The 25,487-nt window shown below is 41.4% G+C and overlaps 1 long non-coding RNA gene across 1 annotated transcript in view; it reads left to right on the top strand.

The window, feature by feature from the left end:
• Positions 1-25,487, top strand: part of LOC138899464 (uncharacterized) — a 49,253-nt gene that overhangs the window by 6,036 nt on the left and 17,730 nt on the right. The window lies entirely within an intron of this gene.

Here is a 25,487-nt window from a genome sequence, read left to right on the forward strand (position 1 = left end):
CACATCGAGCCTCCAGCACCACTTTGATGCCCAATGCTAACCCGAAGGCGTTGCGCCATCCATAGAGTTTCCCTAACTCGTATGGATACCTTTGACACTCCTTTGAGTCATCTAGGCAGGCCCTTGTGGTTGCCCTTAAGGTAGCTCGTTCTATACGGCTTGGTGGCAGCACGTATGGGGGAGGCAGGTCGGAGCTTTCATCACCTATACCCCCCTTATATATGCTTAAAATTAAAAAGCCCAAGTTGCCCGAGTAGACAGTTCTATGTCAGACAATCAGAAGAGCCTTTTCTCACCAGTTCTTGGCCGAAATCACAACACCAAAGTGCGAGTTGTGACATCTTCCCACACTCATAATGTCATCGTCCCCGATGACACATCATGGCCTAAGACATCCCGGAGTCTGCCCCCTTAGGTATGCCCATTTCAGCTCCCTTTGTCCCGTGGGTTGGACTTCCTCGAAGTCCTTTCTCAAAAGGAGTCGTGCCCCATGCACTTCTCCCCCAAGTATCTTCCAAGCGTGCCTCTGCACTTCATCGCCTTTCGATGTTCACTTGGAAAGTGCCTCCGCACTTGCACCCTCTAGTGTCTCACTTTGTAGTTGACCCACACTAGTCAACTACACCATGACCCTCACGGCCTTCATGTCCGTCTGAAGCTTTCCTCTACAGGTTAGCACATCAATGTGCTCTTTGGCGCGGCTCTAGTAGCTCAATCGCTCACATAGCCTTCAAATGCCTCTGGCATAGCTCCCGTAGCCTTTCGCTCCCGTAGCTTTTTCTTGCCTTCACTACCTAGAAGATGTGTTGGCTTCCGGACTCACTACTTCGCCCATATGCCTCTTGCATAGGCCGGATCCTCCCACACTCAATGTGGAGGATACATCTTAGCACTGTCGTCCCACTTAGCATTCGGCCAGCTCTTGGGAGGACCTTTGGGAGTACTACATTCCCAAAGTCATAGCATCGCTGCATTCCCGAACAAAGCTCTTTGTTTTCCAATTGTCACTTCCTCAGCAAGTAGCCAATGCTCCTGGTAGTACTTCAATACTCGTCCTATAGACAAGTACCCTCTTGGTCCTACTAGCACGGCTTCCCGGTTCGGTGTGCCTCGCACTTGGACTCTCAACAGTCCCCGATCATTCGACGTACTTCTTTCCAGAATGACACCTTCTAACTTGGAAATTCGCCCAATTCTGAAGCTTCGCTATACCCTCGAATCCGTTTCCTCACCTTGGCAATGCCCTCAGGCAGCTCACAAGTCTATCCCGAAGGAAATACACTCAACTGATGCGTTGCACGCATCCTTGGCAAGATCTCCGCTATGATCATGCCCAAAGTTTATAGTCCATGGCTCCCACTCTTCGCAATATGGTTGCACGACCTTGCAAACATGGCCTTTTCTTGACCATCCGACTTATCGGCATATCACCTCATTCAGTAGCACCTTAGACTCTCGAAAGACAATGGAATCACCCATTTCTTTCTTCGACCATCAGTATCGGGTTCTCGATCTCTGGTGGCATATAAACATCAATCTCTGCTTTGATGTGATCTTTGCACTGACATCCAAAATGCGCTCGCCATATCCACCCTTTGCCTTGACATTGTGCCATGGCATAGTATGGCCTTAATCACCTCTGATACCAAGTGTCACGGGCCCAAATCCTTACATTGGGTAGCGGAACCTGCTCGCTTGTACGGCACCTGCAGTTCCCCTCGCTGCAGGCCAGCCTATTTTCTTTCCCAGGATTCCAAGCACGATCTTGTGCATGTTGGTGGAGCTCGCCCATGAGGCTCGCTCCAACTTGTGCCGCCCGTAAGATGTCTAGGCCCTTGGCCCTAGACATGTCGTGGCACTTCATCTTAGGATCACAATCCATGCCCGCCCTGGGGGATTGGCTTAGGACATGTCTTGTCCCTCGCACAAGACTGAGCATCGCTCCCGCGTGCACAGCCTAATCCTCAAGCTTGACACTCGCCTAGTGCATCCGCAACTAGCTCGTGCCTCGCCCGAGTAAGGCAGCCTTTAGCCCTTAGCCATTGTCATGCGCGTCTTTCGTGCCATGCCCATACATTGCCCTCGCGACACGCTTCCATCCCGAATAGTGCAATGTCGCCCCACAACTGCACCTTTAGGCCAACGGACCCTTGCTTGCATGGTTGAACCCAAACCATGTTCACAAGTCGACACATGATGACCCTATGACAGGTGCGTCAAGTATCCAATCGGCACGGAGGTCTCCTTCCAACATTCGGCAGCCCGCGAGCCTGGCCGTCCCACACATCGAGCCTCCAGCACCACTTTGATGCCCAACGCTAGCCCGAAGGCGTTGCGCCGTCCATAGAATTTCCCTAACTCGTATGGATACCTTTGACACTCCTTTGAGTCATCTAGGCAGGCCCTTGAGGTTTCCCCCCAAGGTAGCTCATTCTATACGGCTTGGTAGCAGCACGTATGGGGGAGGCAGGTCGGAGCTTTTATCACCTATACCCCCCTTATATATGCTTAAAATTAAAAAGCCCAAGTTGTCCGAGTAGACAGTTCTACGTGAGACAATCAGAAGAGCCTTTTCTCACCAGTTCTTGGCCGAAATCACAACTCCAAAGTGCGAGTTGTGACATCTGTCACTAGAAATGGAGTACACCCCCCAACCAACCCCCCAAAATGAGATTTTTAGGCACGAAATTGGATTAATCGAACCTCAAAACGACTACCAAAAATCGAGTGCGAAACTGGAAAAAACTATACGTTATATTAACGTCAAATAATATGATTCAAAAATTTAATTTACCTAATGATTGTGATATGTCGATAGAATATTTTCTTTCCCCAATGGTACAATTCTGCAGATAAAGTAACATAGAAAGTACACAATGAAAATTTAAATCATATTCTAGAATTACTATTTAGGATAAACATATAACCCAGAATAATGTGCATAAATAGTCAATGGGGAATGAAGTGGGTTTTCAATGTAAAGAGAAGCTCACAGTAATGTCTTCCTCATATTCAAAATTAGGAAATTACACTCAATAACCTTAAAATTTAATGGTTTTAATTTTTTTACCCCGCTTGCTGTTAAAAGTCAAAAGTGTTTCTCATGGGGCAAACTTAAACTTGAAGTTCTGCCGATGGAACAAGGGTGGTCAAAAAATCAAGAGTGACACCCAAAGTGTCCTATTTGTGCAAATCACCCTTTCAAAATTGGGCTTCAACTGAAGAAAGAAGCCCAATAAGTGGACCGTGATTTTAACCAAAACAAGAGGCGTGAAAGAACAAGGGGTATTATCACTTTTAGCCCGCGTCAAAAACATACATCTGGTAGCCGAAAAAGTATATAAAATTTATATAATTTTTGTATATAACATACAGAATGTGTGATATATATATATATATATATATATATATATATATATATATATATATAAAATATAAATTTTATATATTTTTTCGACTATTATTTTTACGGCGGCTATAGCATGTCATTTTTCCAACGGCAAAGGGCCAAATATACCCCTGTACTTTCGAAAATGATCTAAAAATATCCCTCGTTATACTATTGGGCTATATATATCCTTCCCGTCATACTTTGGAACAAATATACCCTTATTTTGGATAGAGTGCCACGTGTCAGCACCAGATGAAAACAACCCATTTCTTTTTTTACCCGATCCGTTTTAAAAAACCCATCACCCGACCCGTTTTAAAATTCAATTTTTTTAAAGCATATATTTTGTAAAAACTGGAATTTTTTTTGTAAAAACTGAAAAAAAAATAATTTTGCAAAAAATATATTTTTAAGTCTTTTCAGTTTTTTAAAGTATTTTTTTTTTGTAAATACTGAAAAAAAATATTTTTTTAAAAATACTTTAAAAACTAAAAAATATATATTCTGTAAAAACTGGGGGAAAAAAGGAATTTGCAAAATATATATTTTTCAGTTTTTTCAGTTTTTTAAAGTATTGTTTTTGTAAAAACTGAAGAAAAAAAAATAGATTTTGTAAAATATTTTTATTTTTTAAAAACTAATGCATATGTAGTCCACTACTTTAGGAGAGTCTTTTTTTTCTAGTTTTTTAAAAAAATATTTTTTTTTTCAGTTTTTACAAAAAAATACTTTAAAAAAACTGAAAAGACTTAAAAATATATATTTTACAATTTTTTTTTTCCAGTTTTTACAGAATATATATTTTTCAGTTTTTAAAGCATTTTAAAATAATAATAATTATTTTTTTAGTTTTTACAAAAAAAATACTTTAAAAAAACTGAAAAGACTTAAAAATATATATTTTGCAAATTCCTTTCTTTATTTTCAGTTTTTACAAAAAAAAAAATAGTTTTTACAAAATATATGCTTTAAAAAACTGAATTTTAAAACGGGTCGGGTGGTAGATTTTTAAAAACGGATCGGGTAAAAAAAAAAGAAATGTGTCGTTTTCATCTGGTGCTGACACGTGGCACTCTATCCAAAATAAGGGTATATTTGTTCCAAAGTATGACAGGAAAAGTATATATAGCCCAATAGTATAACGGGTGTATTTTTAAACCATTTTCGAAATTACAGGGGTATATTTGGCCTTTTGTCGCTTTTCCAAAGAACAATGAACAAAATTTTAAGAAAAGAATCATAATTACAGTGTTAGTGTGTAGGTTTATTGATATTTTTCCTTCCGTAGCATTAATAGGGGGATAGGGAAGACTGAACATGTGTAAAGAAGAATCATTATATTAATAAAACTTGTGAGCGCAACTTTATATATTTTCTAATTTGTATCTAATTTGTTTTCTTGATTCTAAGTCGCATGCCGTGATGTATTTTGAAGATATATGGATTAATTTGGCAGTTACAAGTAGGAAAAAATTCGTCTGCTCCCTAATAAACACCTTTTCGCATCGGCTAGCTATTTATATCAACCCAATAAATTATGACCTTTTGCCGCTGAATTGGCTTCAGAAGAAAACATTAGTTATAGTTTTGCATATAATCTGAACACCAAGTAACGTGATTTCCTTGCTTATTTTTTTTTTTTTTTTTGGGAAAAGTGAGGTTGAAAATTACGAAAAAGGGTAAAACAAAAGGATTAAGCCTTTTCTTTTCTTAAGTAGTGACCCTGGGACCATATGTTTTGGCAAAAATCTTGCTCCCTAGGCATGCACCAAAGTTGCTATTTAAAATTCAGCAGAAAGATTAATTGTTCCCAACTAGTGTTCCTTCTTCGTGTCCTTTCATAGATAGCAAGAGCCATACAAATTCAAAGTGTAATTGGTTGTTTGCGATTCTACATTGTCTTTTAGCACTCAGATAAGAACGAGGTTACTTAGATTTTTTTTTTTTTAACTTTGAGATTAACATCTCAAAATATCTGCAATAGCAAATAATGTAGTGCAGTTTTGTTATTGATAAAAAAGAGAAAAAAATTTAAAGAATGACATGAAAGATAGATTTGGATCTTTGATGCTTTTCTTGTTGTGATAATCTATAGTCCAATCCAATAATGCCATGCTATAAGCTTAGTGCTTAACCTATTGATTAATGTTTAGTGATTTTTAGAAGGGGTAGACAACAAGTAATACTTAGTAAATGTTTTACTCTAGAGGGAGTATTTTGACTAGCACTTCTCACATTCATCTCAATTACTCTATATTTAATGGATCTTTGATTTTGATCGTAAGAAGTATTTGTTTATCCGAAAAACGGATGGAGTTGAATTTATACGTAGTTCTAAGGATATGTGGCGCAACTTAATATAAATTGTAAGGATAAATAGAAATACAAATATAGATTGCAAAGAATACAAAATAGATAAGTTTGTAAAGAAGATGAATTTTAGGATTCAACAAGTGGAATCAATTTAAGAAGCTTGAAAGAATAATTCTTTACTATGGGAGAATATAGTGTTTTGATGACAATGTAAGCCTGAAAAACTTGCCTTTACAGAAATGATAACCATGCCCTTTATAGTAGAGGGATCTTGCTCTAAACATAATTAAAAATACTCACTGGGAGACCCACGATAAATCAGTTTTTCCACAATTCGTGTCAAGATTCTCTCTAGTGGGATTGCAACGGCTTTTGTCTGCGAGCTCGATCTTGACTCGAGCTCTCGATCTTGGTTTAAACTCGATTCTGACTCGAGCTCTCGATCTTGGCTCGAGCTCTCAAATTGTTTCGGGGTCAATGTTGGTCGGTCTCTGGATCATAAGCTTGATAGCTTTACTTTGCATCATAGTTCGATTTGGATCCGAGCTTGACAATGATATCGAACTCGACATTGATCAGCCCTTTGGATTCAAAGCTTGTTTGTGCCATCTTCGGAACCCATCTCGAGATCTCACTTCGATCGATTATCTTTCGAACTCGATCAGACGTACGAAGGCCGAAATCTATTTTGATCGTATACAGATAATCCCCTCATTTCTCAGGAAGAATGTGGTGAGAAACGATATGATTTTTTAACGGCTCGATCGGATTATAAGCTGACGTCTTCATCGGGCTCGATCATGACCCACGTGATACCTGTCCCGTCGATTTAGTCTTTCAAGGCATTTAATGCATGTCAGACGGTGGTCGGCCACTGCTGATACTGAACCGCCATCGCTTAAACATATCAATAACCCTTTCTTCTATCATTTACCAATTTTACCTCTTCAATCTTCCAAATTTCTCAAGTCCCTTTTCGTATTCTCTGGCTTACCCGCTAATCTATGATTTCTCTTTGCCAAAAGCCCCCCTTCAATTTTACCAAATCTTTGTCACTTTCTTCTACTCCTCACCTTTGAATTTGAAAATGGCGAAAATGTCACTAACCATTCCTCAGAAAGAGAAGGCTTCATCTTCACAGTATGCCGCTGATGAGACACCGGCAGAACCACGGCCTAAAGAGTGCATTCCCGGGGCGTATGTCCTTACTTCTGATTTTAAGGTCGATAAAGGCTCATCGGCCCCGGGCCAATGTGAGCCATTATCGAGGTACATGTGTTCGATAACTGAGAAGCACCTCAAACAGCTAAAGAAAGATTGCAATTGGGATAGAAAAGAAATAATAATTCCTACTTCTGACGAAGATATCACCTCTTACGTTTTTGAATGTGTATACTTACCCTTTCACGTTAGGTCCCCTCGATTCCGTTATTATTGATTTCTGTCGTCAATACCAAATAACCCTAGGCCAGGTCCATTCTTCTTTTTGGCGGATAGTTATCTTGATCTGATACTTTGTGAACAAAATGGAGGGAATGCCGTTCACCCTCGACCATCTTATCCGATTGTACCGTCCTCGAGTTTTTCAAGGAGGGTTAATAAAACTTCAGCGTCGGGCTACCAAGGCTCTGTTCTAGAGCATTGACGAGGACAGGGATCGGGGTTGGATGGGCAGGTTCGTTCGAGTGAGGACTTTAGACCTGATTCCGACCAAAAAGATGCCCTTTTCCCGAGGATTGGAATATGAAACGTAAGTGTGATCGTGCTGTTACTTCCTTCTATTTTGTTCTTTTATTTCTTTTCTCATCGATACTCTTCTTTTTGTGATGCAATGGTTCCCTGGATACCCGGAGCAGTTCCCGATCTCAAGAACTAGGTACGAGCTCTTGTTTCGACCTTCACATACTCCGAGCGCTCATGGCGTGATTTGTCAAAGGGTCGGTGGGAGGCCAAAAATCACGGTAAGACCCTTTCTCGTACTCTTTGATAATTCGAACGAGATGCCTTCTAAATATTTTAATAAAATTTTCCATATGCAGGTTTAGGCAAAGATGCGGTTTTGAGGCCCTTGTCCATCGATGAAAAATTTTTGGCCTTTGTCCCAAAGCTGGTGAAGGAAAATAAAAGGAAAAAAGCCTCTGTTCCCGAAGATCCAAAACCAAAGAAGAGGACGGCTCGTAAGCCGAACAAGAATGTTATTCCTTTGACCGTAGAATCGGTTCTGCATCTAAGGGATGAAGATGAAGAAGAAGAAGAAGAAAATGATGGGTCCGCGCTGGCAGCCCGAACGAAGAGAACAACCGATGCCCCATCGGCAGCTGGATCGATGATGCTTCATGAGGCTCCGCCTTGAGCTGAGGGTATACAGGAGAAAGATTCAGGCGGAGTCCCTGAGTTGTCGGAGATCGAATATGCATCCCATCAGAGCCAACAGATGGGGGATATGTCTGAATGGGCCCCTCTTGAATCCCTTCGAACCGTAGAGAATGCTCCAAGTGATTCATTTGGGGCAGCAACAATCGAAGATTCGCCCACCTTTCTCGCTTTTTTCGCAGGGTGATTCGGGAAGCCCAAGCTTTGGGGGCCCTCGATCTAGACATGCCTCATGATGGAGAGGATCCCTTTCGTGACCTGTTTACCAGTATCGAGGACGTTGCTGGTACTAGTGATAAATCTGATATTTTTCGCGGGGTGCAGCAGGCTTTGAATCAGGTAAGCCTTAAAATTATTTTGTCGATACTACCTTTGTGTTTACTTTTCGTTTCTAACTTCATTTCTTGTTTCTTTGCAGGCAGCGGTAGTTCATCGAGAAGCATGTTCTCGGTCCCAAAACGAGCTGTGTCAATACGAGGCTGACCTTTAACGGGTTACTGATGAGAGGAACTCCCTAAAACTTCTCATAGGGCAAAGGGAAGAGGAAATAAAAGACCTCCGAGCTGAGTTGGCCAAGGCTTACCGAGATCAGACCGATCTATTCGAGCAAGTAATGATACTTTTAAAAGCCTATGGGCTTGATACCGGAACAATGGCTAATTTTTCGGTCTCACAGTTGCAGCAAAAAATTGAGATGATCGGGAAGCTTCGTGAGGAGGTCGACGTGATAAAAATAGAGTCTTTGCAGTGGAAAGAAAGTATGGACCATTTTGCTGCAAAGAAAGAAACCACTTGAGCCCAGTTATCATCGGCCAAAACCCAACTTCAGAGACTGAAGGAAAAAGGCATGGTTTAAGCAAAAAAATAGAGGAGCTCGAGGCTCGGTTGGCCTCTGTACTTGCCAAGGCTGAATCTGATGCCGAAAAGGCAAAGGCTGATGCGGATGCACTCGTAGCCGTCTATCGGGCCGATGCTGAAGCTGCCTAGGTCCAAGCAAGAGAGGCTGCCGAGACCGCCGATACTCGAGCACATTGGGTCGCTGAACTTGCTAAGTGCCGATCTCGGAGGGAAACCCTTGAGGAGATCCATGCTCGTAGTTTCGACCTCGCTGAAGAGATAAAAAGGGCCAAAGAACTCGAAGCTGATGCTGAAGCCTTGGTTTCCGATGACGATGATGATGACAATGATGATGGCGATGGGAGTAAGAGCAGATCTGAGAACGGGGAAGAGGGGGGCGATAGAGAAGAGACCGCTCTTGGGGATGACCAGGAAGCTTAGTCCTTAGTTTTTACGTTGTAATCAATCATGTAAACAATTTTGTATATAGAAATATCCCCCTTTTTTGCCGACTTGCTTCTATTTTGTTTCCGGTATTGTGAAGACTTTATTTACGCCTTGTGAATGTTTTCACAAGGATTTAAACAACTTAATCAAATTTGGACTTCGTAGCCTTTATAACCGAGCGAGCGCTTATTCAAACTTGAAGTGATGTAGCCCTTAGGCTTATTAGATAAGTCAATGATTTGAGCTCAAAGAAATATAGCCCGTAGGCGTAATGGTCGAGTGAGTGCTTGCTTGAACTCAAAATAAAAGTAGCCCGTAGTCTTAGTAGTCGAGTGAATAATTCGAACTTGAAGTAATGTAGCCCGTAGGCATAATGGTCGAGTGAGTGTTTGCTCGAACTTGAAATAAATGTACCCCGAAGGCTTAGTAGTCGAGTGAATGATTCGAACTAGAAGTAATGTAGCCCGTAGGCGTAATAGTCGAGTGAGTACTTGCTCGAACTCAAAATAAATGTAGCCCGTAGGCTTAGTAGTCTAGTTTATCTTAATTCTGTTTGCGTAATAAATCTCCAAATAGAGGAATGTTTCTTGATATAAGATGTCGGTAAAGAGGAGACCTTTCTTTGCAAGTCATTATACATGTGTTCATGTTTCGCGTCTAGGTTCGGGCCAACTGCATGAGCGTGGTTCTTTTTGACCATTTGGCTCTTACAACTTTTCCTATTAGAACTCCGTTGTTGTGAAATAACTTTCTTGCATCAGAACTTGATATATTTGAGGGCTAATGCCCCCCTAGTATTCTAGGTCGATTGTAAAGAGGCCTCAGTTACTGTTGTAAGTGCAACACGATCATTGGTTGCCTCATTAAGAACCTTGCCGAAAAACCTATTTGGGATAAAATCGGTCTAAGGGTAAAAAGAATGCAATGCGTGCTTTCAGATCTAAGGCTTCGTATTGAAGGATCCATCTTAGCTCCTGATCGGACTTCTACAGGGGTTAGTTTTGAAATATAAATGAATATGGGAGGGTCGTACCTTAGCAGTGGTATCGTTTTAGATGTGACACATTCCAATTGTTTGATAGGTGCTTGCCGTTTATAATGCCGAGCTTGTATGATCCCTTTCCGACGTTCTCGAGAACCTGATATGGTCCTTCCCAGTTCGGTCCTAGTTTTCCTTCGTTCGGATTTCGGGTATTGAGGGTGACTTTCCTTAGCACTAAGTCCCCGGGCTTAAAATGTCGGAGCTTGGTTCTTCAATTATAGTATCTTTGGATTCGTTGCTTTTGGGCGGCCAATTGGACGAGAGCAGTTTCTTATTTTTCGATAATTCGAGGCTGGTGTTCATAGCCTCGTTATTTGATTCTTCTGTTGTGTATCAAAATCTGGCACTGGGTTCGCCGACTTTGACTGGTATCAAGGCTTCAGACCCATTTACTAAGGAGAATGGGGTTGCCCCCGTACTAGATTTTGACGTTGTTCGATATGCCCAAAGGACTTCGGGTAAGATTTCTCTCCACTTTCCTTTAGCGTCGTTCAGCCTCTTCTTTAGGTTTTGAATGATAGTTTTGTTCGTTGATTCGACGTGTCCGTTCCCACTAGGGTGATACGGTGTTGATAATATCCTTCTTATTTTGTGATCTTCGAAGAATTTTGTCACTTTGCTGCCAACAAATTATTTCCCATTATCACATACTATTTCGGCGGGTATCCCGAATCGACATACGATATGATCTCAGATAAAGTCTATAACTTCTCTCTCTCTTACTTTCTCGAATGCCTGTGCTTCAACCCATTTAGAGAAATAGTCAGTCATAAATAAAATGAATTTAGCTTACCTGGGGTCGATGGCAGAGGGCCGACGATATCCATTCCCCATTTCATGAATGGCCATGGGGATAGGACTGAGTGAAGTTGCTCTCCGGGTTGATGGATCATTGGTGCAAACCTTTGACATTTGTCATATTTTCGAACAAATTCCTTCGCATCTTTGCCCATATCGATCCAATAATACCCTGCCCTGATTATTGTTTGGACTAATGGATCGACACCAGAGTGATTCCCACAAGTTCCCTCGTGCACCTCACGTAGTATGTAATCGGTATCTCCTGGACCCAAACATACTGCCAATGGTCCATCGAATGTCCTTCGGTATAGCGTTCCATCTGAAGCCAACGTGAATCGAGCAGCTTTAGTCCGTAGGGCCCTTGAATCTTTAGGCTCCGATGGGAGCTTTCCGTTCTTTAAGTATTCAATATACTTATTTCTCCAATCCCAGGTTAAGCACGTAGAATTTATCTCGGTGTGACCTTCTTCGATCACGGATCTTGAGAGTTGAACGACAGTCCCCGAGCTCAAGTCACCTTCCTCGACCGATGATCCCAAATTCGCAAGTGCATCAGCCTCACTGTTTTGCTCTCATGGAACATGCTGTAAAGTCCATTGTTTGAAATGGTGCAAAGTGACATGTAGTTTGTCCAAATACCTTTGCATTCTATCTTCTCGAACTTCAAAGGTTTTGTTTACTTGACTTACAACCAGCAAAGATTCGCATTTGGCTTCAATGACTTATACTTCCAAGTTTTTAGCTAGCTCGAGACCTGCAATCATAGCCTCATACTCGGCCTCGTTGTTAGTCAACCTGGTAGTTTTAATAGATTGCCTCATAGTGTTACCCGTAGGTGGCTTTAAAACTATGCCTAGTCCTGACCCCTTCACGTTCGAAGCCACGTCCATAAAAAGGGTCTATACCCCCGATGATGTACCCGATTTCAACACGAGTTCTTTTGGGCCTCGGGTACGAGGGTTGGCATGAAATCGGCCACGAAGTCTGCTAAAATTTGAGACTTGATGGTCGTATGGGGTTGATATTCGATATCGTACCCACTGAGTTCGATGGCCCATTTGGCCAATCGGCTTGATAGTTCGGGCTTGTGCAAAATATTACGAAGCGGGAAAGTGGTTAATACGCATATGGGGTGACATTGAAAGTATGGTCTTAACTTTCTAGAGGCGCTTATCAATGCAAGTGCCAATTTTTCTAGGTGCGGATATCTAGTTTCTGCTTCTCCTAAGGTCCGACTTATATAATAAATGGGAAATTGCGTACCTTGCTCTTCCCGAACTAGGACACCGCTTACTACGATTTCTGATACTGCCAAGTACAAGCAAAGTTTTTCGTCTGTTTTTGGAGTGTGAAGTAGTGGTGGGCTCGATAGATATCGTTTTAGTTCCTCTAATGTATGTTGGCATTCCGGGGTCCAAGCGAAATCGTTCTTCTTTTTGAGTAAAGAGAAAAATTTATGACTTCGATCTGATGATCTCGAAATGAATCGGCCTAAGGCTGCAATCCTTCCCGTTAGCTTTTGTGCAACTTTCACACTGTCCACGATGGTGATGTCTTCAATGGCCTTGATTTTATCGGGGTTAATCTCGATTCCCCGATTTGACACCATGAAGCCGAGGAACTTGCCCGAACCGACCCCAAAAGAACATTTTTCGGGGTTGATCTTCATGTTGTATTTCCTTAAAATATCGAACGTTTCCTGCAAATGGGTCAAATGGTCCTCTGCGCTAGGGACTTAACTAGCATGTCATCAATATAAACTTTTATTGATTTACCTATTTGTTCTTCGAACATTTTATTTACTAGGCGTTGGTAAGTGGCCCCTGCATTTTTTACCCGAAGGGCATCACATTATAACAATATGTTTCATATTTGGTGACAAATGAAGTCTTTTCCTGGTCCTCCAGGTTCATCTGTATTTGATTATACCCGGAATAGGCATCAAGAAAAGTGAGGATCCCGTGGCCGGCCGTGGCATCAATCATACGATCGATGTTGGGCAGCGGAAAAAAATCTTTGGGGCATGCTTTGTTCAAATCCTTATAGTCCACACACATTCAAAGTTTATTCACTTTTTTAGGCACTACAACTACATTGGCTAACCATTCGGGATATTTCACCTCCCGAATGGACCCTATCTTGAGAAGTTTGGTTACCTCGTCCTTTATGAATGTGTGCTTTACCTAGAACTGGGGTCTTCTCTTTTGCTTCACCGGTCTGAACCTAGGGTCCAAGCTTAGCCGATGCGTCGTTATGTCCGGTGGGATCCCTGTTATATCTAAATGGGACAAGGCAAAACAATCAATGTTATCGATAAGAAATTGAATAAGTTTCTTCCTGAGTTCGGGGCTCAACCCCGTTCCCAGGTATACCTTCCGTTCGGGCCGATGCTCGATTAGTGTGACTTGCTCCAGTTCCTCAATCGTTGATTTGGTGGCATCAGAGTCATCAAGAATCACGAAGGATCGAGGGATCCTCTGATCATCATCTTCTTCGATCTTCTGGTTATCTGGTTCGGTCAAAACCTATGTCTGTGATTGCTATTTGGTATCTCGTTCCCCTTCTGAGCCCGATCCCTTTTACCGGCAAAGGCGAGGATATTGGTTTCGCTTCCTCGACGGCGAACATTTCTCTTGCGGCTGGTTGTTCTCCGTACACTATTTTGACTCCTCTCGATGTTGGGAATTTGAGGATCTGGTGTAGGGTCGAAGGTACAACTCTCATGTTGTGGATCCATGGCCTTCCGAAAAGGGCATTGTATCTCATGTCGCTTTCGATCACGTGGAACTTCGTTTCCTGGATGGTTCCGGCCACGTTTATTGGTAGAATTATCTCGCCTTTGGTGGTTTCACATGCCATATTGAATCCGTTTAGAACCAGGGTTGCGGGTACAATCTGGTCCTGCATGCCGAGCTGTTCTATGACCTTCAATATGATGATGTTGGCCGAACTACCTGGATCAATCAACACACGCTTAACTTTAGTTTTATTCATGAGTACAGATATTACCAGTGCATCATTATGAGGTTGTATAACTCCTTATGCATCTTCATCATTGAAGGACAAAGTTCCTATGGGTGTGTAATCTTGGGTTCGAGATCGCTTTTCTCTCACAATCGATGTCTTAGTGCATTTAAGCACTGGTCCCTGAGGAGTATCGGCGTCGTCGATGATCGTGTGAATTTCTTCTTGTTCATTTTTCTTGCTAAAATCCCTGTTTTTAACATGGTTCTTCCCTCTATCGCTCAAATATTCTCGAAGGTGCCTTTTGTTGAATAACTGGGCTACTTCCTCTCTTAGTTGCCTGCAATCTTCCGTTCTGTGGCCATGGGTGCCATGATATTCTCACATTTGATTGGGATTCCTCTGGGCAGGATCGGTCTGCATGGGTCGAGGCCATTTAGTGTCTTTGATGCGTCCGATAGCCGAAACGATGGCGGATGCATCAATGCTGAAGTTATATTCCGATAACCGAGGTGCTTCCTTAGATCCGGCAGGCCTATCGAACCTACTTCTGTTCATCAGCCCCTGGGACCCTTGACCTCGATCAGTTCTTTTGTTACTTTGCCTGAGGTTATGTCTCAATTCGCTGAATCTGTGGCTTCCGTTGTACGGTTGGTATCGATCCCCGATCGGACCTTGTTCTCGATTAGTATCCCTTTGAATATCGTGTTCAGACCCCAATTGATCATCTTCGACCCTAATTTTTGATTGGTACCGATTGTGAATGTCGGCCAATGTGATGGCTGGGTATTCGATCAGGTTATGCTTTAATCGCCGTGAAGCCGTCGAACTTTGTTCGTTCAAACCTTGAGTGAAAGCCTGAACAGCCCAATCGTCTGTGACTGGTGGCAAGTCCATTCGTTCCATTTGAAAACGAGATACGAACTCCCTCAGTATCTCGTTATCCTTTTGTCTTACCTTGAAGAGGTCCGATTTCCTTGTTGTGACTTTTATGGCGCCGGCACGTGCTTTCACAAAATCATTTCCCCCTTCGAGAGGGTCTCTCCGAATTTGTTTAACAACACATATTCGATTTCATCGTCTTCTAAATCATTGCCCTTGATGGCACACGTGTAAGAAGTGACGTGCTCGTTGGGATCGGTCGTTCCGTTATATTTGGGAATTTCGAGCATACAAAATTTTTTGGGGATAGGTTTCGGGGCTGTGCTCGAGGGAAAAGGTTTTTGCACGGATTTTTTCGAATCCAACCCTTTTATCATTGGTGGAGCTCTCGGGATCTGATCGACCCTAGAGTTATAAGTTTCTACTTTTTTTTTATCATTGGCTTCGACTCGCTTTGTGAGTTCCTCGACAAATTTAACAATTTCGGGAGTAGTCCCCGATTCTTGCTCATTTGACTTCACTATGGCTGGCTCCGTTCTGTGGGTGATTTCTCGAGGTGGACTGGGCTCCGGCCTGCTTTGTAGCTGGGTTTGGCTCTGCAACTGAGCTATTGCTGCCTGTTGGGCTTGCAACATTTCGAAAATCATATGCAAGCTAACGCCGTTTTCCTCGACGTTATGGGTATCTCGAGCTGCAGACTAAGTGCCACCATTGATGCTATTCTCGGGTTCAGCATGGAGGTTCGCCTCAATGGCTACATGCGAATTGATATCTATTGGCGCTCCGATTCGAGATCCAACAGCGTTTACAAGTGGCCTTTCGGTACTGGGTGTCAAGTTATTATTCTCATCTTGAAGACCGGCTCAGTTGTCGATTGGTGAAGCCATTTGATTGGTAGTTAGTCGTTGCTAATCCGAAATCCAAGATATTTTCAGAACCGAGCGCAAAACACAACAGTGTGTTTCTTCAGATTCGTATCAAATAACCATTGTTATCCTTATCCCCACGGTGGGCGCCAAACTGTTTACCCGAAAAATGAATGGAGTTGAATTTATACGTAGTTCTAAGGATATGTGGTGCAACTTAATACAAATTATAAGGATAAATAGAAATACAAATATGGATTGCAAAGAATGCAAAATAGATAAAGTTGTAAAGAAGATGAATTTTAGGACTCAACAAGTGGAATTAATTTAAGAAGCTTGAAAGAACAATTCTTTACTATGGAAGAATATAGTGTTTTGATGACAATGTAAGCCTGAAAAACTTGCCTTTACAGAAATGATAACCATGCCCTTTATAGTAGAGTGATCTTGCTCTAAACATAATTAAAAATACTCAGTGGGAGACCCACGATAAATCAACTTTTTCACAATTCCTGCCAAGATTCTCTCTAGTGGGATTGCAACGGCTTTTGTCTGCGAGCTCGATCTTGACTCGAGCTCTCGATCTTGGTTTGAGCTCGATTCTGACTCGAGCTCTCGATCTTGGCTCGAGCTCGATTCTGACTCGAGCTCTCGAATTGTTTCGGGGTCAATGTTGGTCTGTCTCTGGATCATAAGCTTGATAGCTTTACTTTGCATCATAGTTCGATTTGGATCCGAGCTTGACAATGATATCGAACTCGACATTGATCAGCCCTTTGGATTCAAAGCTTGTTTGTGCCATCTTCGGAACCCATCTCGAGATCTCACTTCGATCGATTATCTTTCGAACTCGATCAGACGTACGAAGGCCGAAATCTATTTCGACCGTATACAGTCTTAATTTCTTTTCAGATAAGATACATGGTTCACTCGCACCGGAAAAGATATTAGCAATAATGACAAACACATTATTAAAGAATTTAATCTTTGCTTCCTTATTATTTGTTAACTAAATATAAACCTTCATAAGTTAAAAGTAAAAGCACCTAGCCTATCTTCTCTCCCATGCAAAATAACAATTTGTCCAGTCGTCTTCGATTTATTTTGATGCCTCTTTCTTTTGTGTGTGTGTGTGTGTTTTCTTCTTCTTCTTTTTAAGAAATTGATAAAATCATGAAGAAAAAAAAAGGTTCCAATCTTAAATAAAAACTACAGTTAAATACTCTTGAAAATTGAATATGATTATTGTTTGTCTTGTTTTCTTGTATTTTTGTGATTTCTCCATTTCAAATGAGCCTAATTGTTTGCATGCAACTTCTTTTCTAGGCCGTGCAAAAGATCTAAAATGCATAATAATATTCAAAACTAAGCTAATGATAATTGTCTATAATTGTTAAGCATGGAAGGAGCTGTTAGTTAAGAAGGATGAGTTGGTCAATTATTATCTGTTTCTTTATTCTGAGAGGGCACATTCAGATTTAAAACATATTTCTTTTGTTAAGCCTCCGGAATGAATTAAGATAGATCTCCAGTGAGCTGCTTTGAGAAAACTATCTTCTGAGAGAAGTGTTTTTTTGGCTGGATTGCTTAATTTTGTATTGCTGAATCATACAAGTCACTGTATTTAAAATTCAGAAAATTTGAAATTTTAAAGTTATGTCGTTTGTGTGCTAGCACGGAATATAATTTAGTCCTGTCTTTTCTAAATGTATAGGAAACTAAAATCTTTTAGTTACTGATCTGATTTATTTGAGCACGTTAAATCATTCGTTTTAACTAAATTATAATTATCGTCTTATCTATCCAATAATAACATTTAATTATAATTATATAAACAACTCATACAATTATCAAATAACTTTTGAATGATGCTCAAATATCGTAATTATATAGGTTGTGCTACAAATATCTATCTATATCTATAATTAAAAGGGGAAGAAAAGGCATTATCATTATGCCAAGTGGCATCATCACTATATGCCACTTGGCACTTTAGGACAATCCTCCAAAAACAATAGGAACTATAATTATTTTTATAAAAAAAACTAAAAACTCCTTCACAAATTTCAGGTTTCTTTATTTTTAAAAAATTAACTAATTTTAAATATTTTTTTTAATCTTTAACTTTTAAAAAATAAATCTGATTTACAATATTATTAAAAAATTAAAAATTAAAAATTGCTCATTTTAAAAGTACGTTTTTTACTCTTTAACTTTAAACCATGAAGACCGAACTTTTTTTAAGGAGCTTTATTTAATTCAAAATTTCAGATTTACTTATTTCTAAAAAGAATAACTGATTTTAAAACATAGATTTTAACAAAATTAACTGATTCAAAATTATTTGGAAATAAAAACCCCTTCAAAAAATGATCATCTATTTTTGAACCATGAAGACCGTAAAAACATTCTAACGAAAAAGCTTTATTACTTCAAATTTCATATTTCTTTAATTATAAAACTTTAACTAATTTTAAAACATACGTACTGTTTAACTTTAAAAAAAGAAAATTGTTTTAAATTATTATAAAACATTAACTAATTTTAAAACATACGTACTCTTTAACATTAGAAAAAAGAAATTTGTTTTAAATTATTGTTTAAAAATAAATTGTTTTTACATATTTTAAACCCACTTTCTCTAAATTTTCTCTGCAAAGGGATAATGGACAGTTGCTCAACCACGCACAACTCACGAAACATACGCACATTGAAACTCACAAAACCAAACTGCCGCCCAACTTCTATTTCTCTGATTGATAATATTCTTAAATTCAAATCCTCCTGCTGCTATAAAAATTCAAGAAATCATACGGTTTCCACAATTTCAAGAATGCAATATTTGGGAACAACCAGATCGTTACAATTTAGACGTTACTTTTTCGATTGAATAGGTTTTATAAGATGAAAAAATATTAAAAAACTGTTATTGTCCTATAATTTGTTTTGGTAACTCTTTCATGTGTGTATTCATGGGATAATCAGTACCAAAACTCGATTGAAGAATTTGTGCACCAAACATATGTATCCTCAGATATGTTTCTCGGTGATATACTACAACATATATCACGTTTGCTTCTACGTTTTTTATTTTCAAATCTGGATTTTTTGATGTATTAAAATTTAATAAACTGCATTAATATTTGTATCACAAGATTGTGTTTTGTGATAAACTGTTGCTATCTTTGTAAGAAGGATGAGTTGGTCAATTATTATCTGTTTTTTTAATTCTGAGAGGGCACAGTCAAATTTGCACCTAAGGGTGTGGCGTAGTGGTCAATTAAGTGGGTGAGAATCATGAGGTCTCAGGTTCAAATTCCAACGGAGGCAAATACTAGGTGATTTCTTCCCATCTATCCAAGCCTTGGTAGATAGAGTTACCTGATACCTGTTGCTGGTGGGAGGTGACAGGTATCCCGTGAAATTAGTCGAGGTGCACGCAAGCTGGCCCGAACACCACAGGTATGAAAAAAAAAAGAAGAAGAAGAAGAAGAAGAGGGCACAGTCAGATTTGAAACATGTTTCTTTTGTATAAGATGCATTGGGTAATGGCTAATTATGGTAAGGCTTATTGGGCATGGTTTGGTACTTGTTAACCCGAAAAATCGGATAACGTTAAATTTATGTATGGTTCTAAGAGCAAGTAGATTCCTCTAATATGAAAATAACAATACACGTATTTATAGTGCAAAAATAGAAGATGATGAACAAAGATATTAGGTAAGCTTTAGAAAGATAAACACAATGAATTTTTAATCCCAGTCAAAAGTGTGTTCTATTACAAACTCTCCTGCCTTTTATAGCCAAGGATCACTATTTTATCTATAGCAACATGATGGAATAAATATTACTAGTGGAGGACCCATGATGGTGTGTCCCCTCCTTATTTCCTGCAGAGATTCTCTCATTTGGTGCGGTTGTAACAGTTTTTTATCTGTGAGCTCGATACCGACTCGAGTTCGGTATCGGATCGGAAACCCGGCCATGGTTTCGAGCTAGGTGATCACTTTTGGGCATCGATGTCCGGGACCTGTATCGGTCGATGTTACCATGGTCGATTCGAACGCCTGAACTCGACGCCCCCATCTCGGAATTCGTTCGGGGTCTCCATGAAGATACCCCTCGATTGAGATGCCATCCTCAATCGATCTTCATGACCGAGGATCGGTTTTAACCGTATACAGATAGCCCCCTCGTTTCTTGGAAAGGAGATGACGAGAAACGATGTGATTTCCCTAAGGTTCGACCGAGTCGATAATGACGTTTCTATCGGCTTTGACTATGACGTGCGTGATAGCTGTCCCATCGATTTGGTTTTATCGAGGCATTTAATGTGTGTCAGTCGACAGTCGACCACCGCTAGAAACGAATCGCCATGCCTTATAAATGGTTTTCACATATAATGTCTTCCACTTTTGTGCTTCCTCTTCTCCCAAATTCTCTTTGATTAGTCTCTCTTATTTCGTTGCTTCAGTGCCGCTTATACCAGAGTTTCGGTGCTGTCCCCTCTTTCACCTTTCTTTGTGACTTTTTCTTCTCGTATCAATGGCGAAAACTTCAAAAATCGTACCTCACAAGGAGAAAGCTTCTTCCTCACGGCCGTGTGACGATAAGGCGCCGACCGAGCCGTCTGTTCAAGATTATATTCCCGGCCCATGTGTTTTAAAAGCTGATTTTAAGGTGGAGGATCCTTCGTCCGTTCCGGGTCGGTGTGAGCATGTATCGATGTATATGTGCTCTATAGCGGAGGTTAACCTCGAGGCCGTCAGGAAAGACTGCGGCTGGGGTTCTGAGGTTGTGATACAAATTCCCTCTTCCGATGAGAGCGTCACTACCTATGTGGAGGGATTTCTAAGTGTTTATACCTATCCTTTACGTTGGGAGCTGTCGATCCCGTGATTTTTGATTTCTGCAGGAGATATCAGGTCACCCTCGGCCAAATTCATCCTTCCTTATGGCGTATAGTCATCTTATTGCATTTCTTCTCTATCAAAGCCGGAGGGTTGGATTTTTCTCTGAGCCACCTTATACGACTGTATCGGCCTCAGATTTATCGTGGACTTATTAGGCTATATCGTCGGGCATCAAAGGCTTTGATGTCGAGCATCGATGAAGATAAGGATCGAGGCTGGATGGGTCGATATGTTTGAGTGAGGACTCGTGATATTATTCCGGAGGAAAAGATGTCATTTTCTGAAAAATGGAACTTCGACCGTAAGTGATCCATGCTTGCTTTTCGTGTCTCTTTCCGTGTTTGCTAATATTATTTTCTGATGTTCAGCTGCACCTTGGATGCCACAAGCTGTGCCTGATCTCGAGGATTGGGTTCGAAAGTTAGCCTCGACTTCATCCTATGCCGAGCGCGCTTGGCGTGATTTGGCTAAAGGTAGATGGGAGGCCAAGAATCATGGTGAGGTTTGATTCCTGTTTCCCTCGAGGTATATTCTGCGTTCATTTCGTTATCGATTTTTTCCTTGCATATAGGTGTAACTAGGGATGCCGTTCTGCGGCCTTTGAGCGGTGATGAAGGCAATAAGCCCCCGGTCCTGGAACAGGGAAAAGAAAAGAAACGAAGGGCTTTCTCTCGGCCGGAGGACCCTAAGCCCAAAACTCGAACGGTGAGGAGAAAAATCATTGCCCTTTCGATCGACTCGGTCCATCGACTAAGGGAGGAAGAAGAAGAAGAAGATAGCTCCTCGGCTTTGGTAGTCCGACCTGCGGAGGCAGTCGAGGTTGTTAGAGCTGCTGAGCCGATGGCGGCCGTGCCCATCGAGGTTGGTTCCGAAGACCTAGGTCTCGATCGGAGTACTCCGAGTGATTTGCTCGGGGCAATGGCAATGGGTCATTCACCTTCCCTTCAGTCTTTTTCTGAGGAGGCATTGAAGGAGGCTCGAGAGCTGAAGACTCCCGATATTGGTGCTGGCTCAGGTGCAGCGGATCCTTTTAAGGATTGTTTTACCGGTGTTGATGACAATTCCGATATCGGTGATGCTTCTCTTTTGTTAGAGGAAGCTCAGCGTTTTATTACTCGGGTAATGATTCTTTCGTACTTGGCTTCTTTGTTCTTTTCCATACTTGGCGGTTCCGATATCGGTGATCTTTTTTTTGCTTTATTGGTGTTGATGACAGTTTCTAACTGTGCAGGCGATCGGTAGGTTTCGAGTTGATCTTAGCCAGTGTGAGGCCGAACTCCGGAAGGTCTTAGGTGAAAGAGATGACCTTCGGCTTCTTTGTAGCAAAAAGGAGGAGGCTATCAAGGATCTTCAAGCGGATTTGGCTAAGGTTCGTGAAGAAAGGGTCGAGCTCGATCAGCAGGTGAACCTTGTTCTGTTAAAGTATGGATTCGACTCGACTGTGGAAGTTAACCATCCGTTGTCTCAGTTGCAGCAAAAGATCGAGAGGATCGGGCTACTTCGAGAGGAGGTCGATCAAATCCGGGCCGAATGCAACCAGTGGAAGGAGACTATTGACCGCCTGGCAGCGGAGAAAGAAACCATCTTAACAAAGTTATTATCAGCCGACGTTCAGCTTCGAAACGTCAAGCAAAAGGTGTTGGTTTAGACTAAAAAAATCGATGAGCTTGAGATACGACTTGCTGAGGCTAAGGCGGAGGTTGAGTCGTCGAAAGTTTTGGCAGATAAGTCTATTACTGTATATCGAGCTGATGCTGAGGCCGCTCAGGTGGAGGCCCGAGAAGCGGCGAAGATTGCCGATGCTCGAGCTCATTGGGTTGCCGAACTTGTTAAGTGTAGATCTCGGAGGGAGACCCTCGAGGAGATTCATGCTTGAGGTTTCGATCTTACTGAAGAGGTAAGAAAGGCAAAAGAGCTTGAAGCGGAAGCTGAAGCCTTGGCTTCTGATGATGATGACGATGATAACGATGATGGTAGCAAAAGCGGGTCCGGGGGTGGGGAAGACCCCGACCCAGAAGCTTAGAGTCTAATTCCCATTACCTGTAAATTAATTACGTAGGCAATTTTGTATATATATGACAAGGTTGATTTTGCTTGTTGAGCTGATGATGATGTGGTGGTTAACGTAAACTCTGAGTAAACGTAGCTTTTTCAATATTTCAAATTCGATTGGGTCCTTGTTCGAACTTGGCAGCCCGTAGGCTCAACGGTCGACTGAGTATTTCGAACATGATATAGGATTAACCCGTAGTCTTAATGTTCGAGTGTTTATTTCGAACTCGAGATTATGTGGTAGCCCGTAGACTTAATATTCAAATGATTATTTCGAACTCGAGATAATGTGGAAGCCCATAGGCTTAATATTCGAGTGATTATTTCGAACTCGTTGTTGAAGTGATTATTTCGAGCTCGATGTTGAAGTAACCCGTAGGCTCAACGGTCGACTGAGTATTTCGAACATGATATAGGAGTAGCTCGTAGGCTTAATGTTCGAGTGTTTATTTCGAACTCGAGATTATGTGGTAGCCCGTAGGCTTAATATTTGAATGATTATTTCGAACTCGAGATAATGTGGAAGCCCGTAGGCTTAATATTCGAGTGATTGTTAATTCTGGTTGCATAATAAATCTCAAGCCATTGTACATATGTTTTGGGGCAATCTAATATGAGCATGGTTTATTTTGACCATTTTGGCTCTTACAATTTTTCCTCTATTGTTGTGAGAAGACTTTGTTGCATCTGAACTCGATGTATTTGAGGACCTGGTGCCCCCCCGGTATTCGAGGCCGTTCGGGCTAAGGGTCGAAAGCCTCGAATACTATTTTGACAGCGCAGCACGATCGATGGTTGCCTCATTAAAAACCTTGCCGCAAAAAACCCATTTGGGAAAAAGCCGGTCTAAGGAAAAAAGAGTGCAACACGTGCTTTTTGAGTAAAAGAATACTTCTGTTCTTTGTTCGAACTTCTGTACGGGACAGTTGAATAAGGTCGTACCTTAGCAGTAGTACCGTTTTAGATGTGATACATTCCAACTGCTTGATAGCTGTTTGCCGTTTATGATGCCGAGCCTGTACGATCCTTTCCCAAAGTGCTCGAGCACCTGGTACGGTCCTTCCCAATTTGGTCCTAGTTTTCCTTCATTTGGATTCCGAGTATTGATGGTGACTTTCCTTAACACCAAGTCCCCTGGCTTGAAATGGCGAAGTTTAGTTCTTCGATTGTAATACCTTTCGTTCGTTGCTTTTGGGCGGCCAACCGGATGAGGGCAGCTTCTCGTCCTTCGTTCGATAATTCAAGGCTGGTGTTCATAGCCTCGTTATTTGATTCTTCCGTCATGAATCAAAATCTGGGACTAGGCTCTCCGACCTCGACTGGTATCAATGCTTCAGAGCCATATACTAAGGAGAATGGGGTCGCCCCTGTACTGGATTTCGATGTTGTTCGGTATGCCCAAAGGACTTCGGGTAGGATTTCTCTCCATTTTCCCTTTGCGTCGTTCAATCTCTTTTTTAGATTTTTAAGAATAGTTTTGTTTGTTGATTCGGCTTGTCCGTTTCCACTGGGGTGGTATGGGGTTGCTAGTATCCTTCTTATTTTGTGGTCTTCGAAGAACTTCGTGATTTTGTTGCCAATGAATTGCTTCCCATTATCACATACTATTTCGGATGGTATCCCGATTCGGCATATGATATGATCCCACAAAAAGTTGATAACCTTTTTTTCTCTTACTTTCTCGAACGCCTGCGCTTCAACCCATTTAGAAAAATAGTCAGTCACAAACAAAATAAATCTGGCTTTACCTGGGGTCGATGGTAGGGGACCGACGATGTCCATTCCCCATTTCATGAATGGCCATGGCGATAGGACCGAGTGAAGTTGTTCTCCGGGCTGATGGATCATTGGAGCAAACCTTTGACATTTATCACATTTACGAACAAATTCTTTTGCGTCTTTGCCCATGTCGATCCAATAATACCCTGCTCTGATCACTTTTCGAACTAACATGTTGGCACTAGAGTGATTGCCACAAGTGCCCTCGTGTACTTCCCGGAGGATATAATTGGTATCTCCCGGACCTATGCATACCGCCATTGGTCCATCGAATGTTCTTCGATATAACGTTCCGTCCGCAGTCAAAGTGAATCAAGCAACTTTAGTTCTAAGGGTCCTGGACTCTTTGTGGTCTGAAGGGAGCTTTCCATTTTTTAAGTATTTAATATACTTGTTTCTCCAATTCCAGGTTAAGCTGGTAGAATTTATTTTGGCGTGCCCTTCTTCGATTACAGATCTTGAAAGTTGAACGACAGTTTTCGAGTTCAAATCATTCACCTCGACCGATGATCCCAAATTAGCAAGCGCATCGGCCTCGTTATTCTGTTCTCGTGGAACATGTCGTAGACTCCATTGTTTGAAATGGTTCAAAGTGACAAGCAGTTTGTCCAAATACCTTTGCATTCTGCCTTCTCGGACTTCGAAGGTTTTGTTTACCTGACTCACCACTAGCAAAGAGTCGCAATTGGCCTCAATGACCTCCGCTCCCAGATTTCTAGCTAGCTCGAGACCTGCAATTATGGCTTCATACTCGGCCTCGTTGTTAGTTAACCTGATAGTTTTAATAGCTTGCCTAATAATGTTACCCCCGGGAGATTTTAAAACTA

Source organism: Nicotiana tomentosiformis, chromosome 9, assembly GCF_000390325.3.
Source record: "Nicotiana tomentosiformis chromosome 9, ASM39032v3, whole genome shotgun sequence".
Classification (NCBI taxonomy): Eukaryota; Viridiplantae; Streptophyta; class Magnoliopsida; order Solanales; family Solanaceae; genus Nicotiana; species Nicotiana tomentosiformis.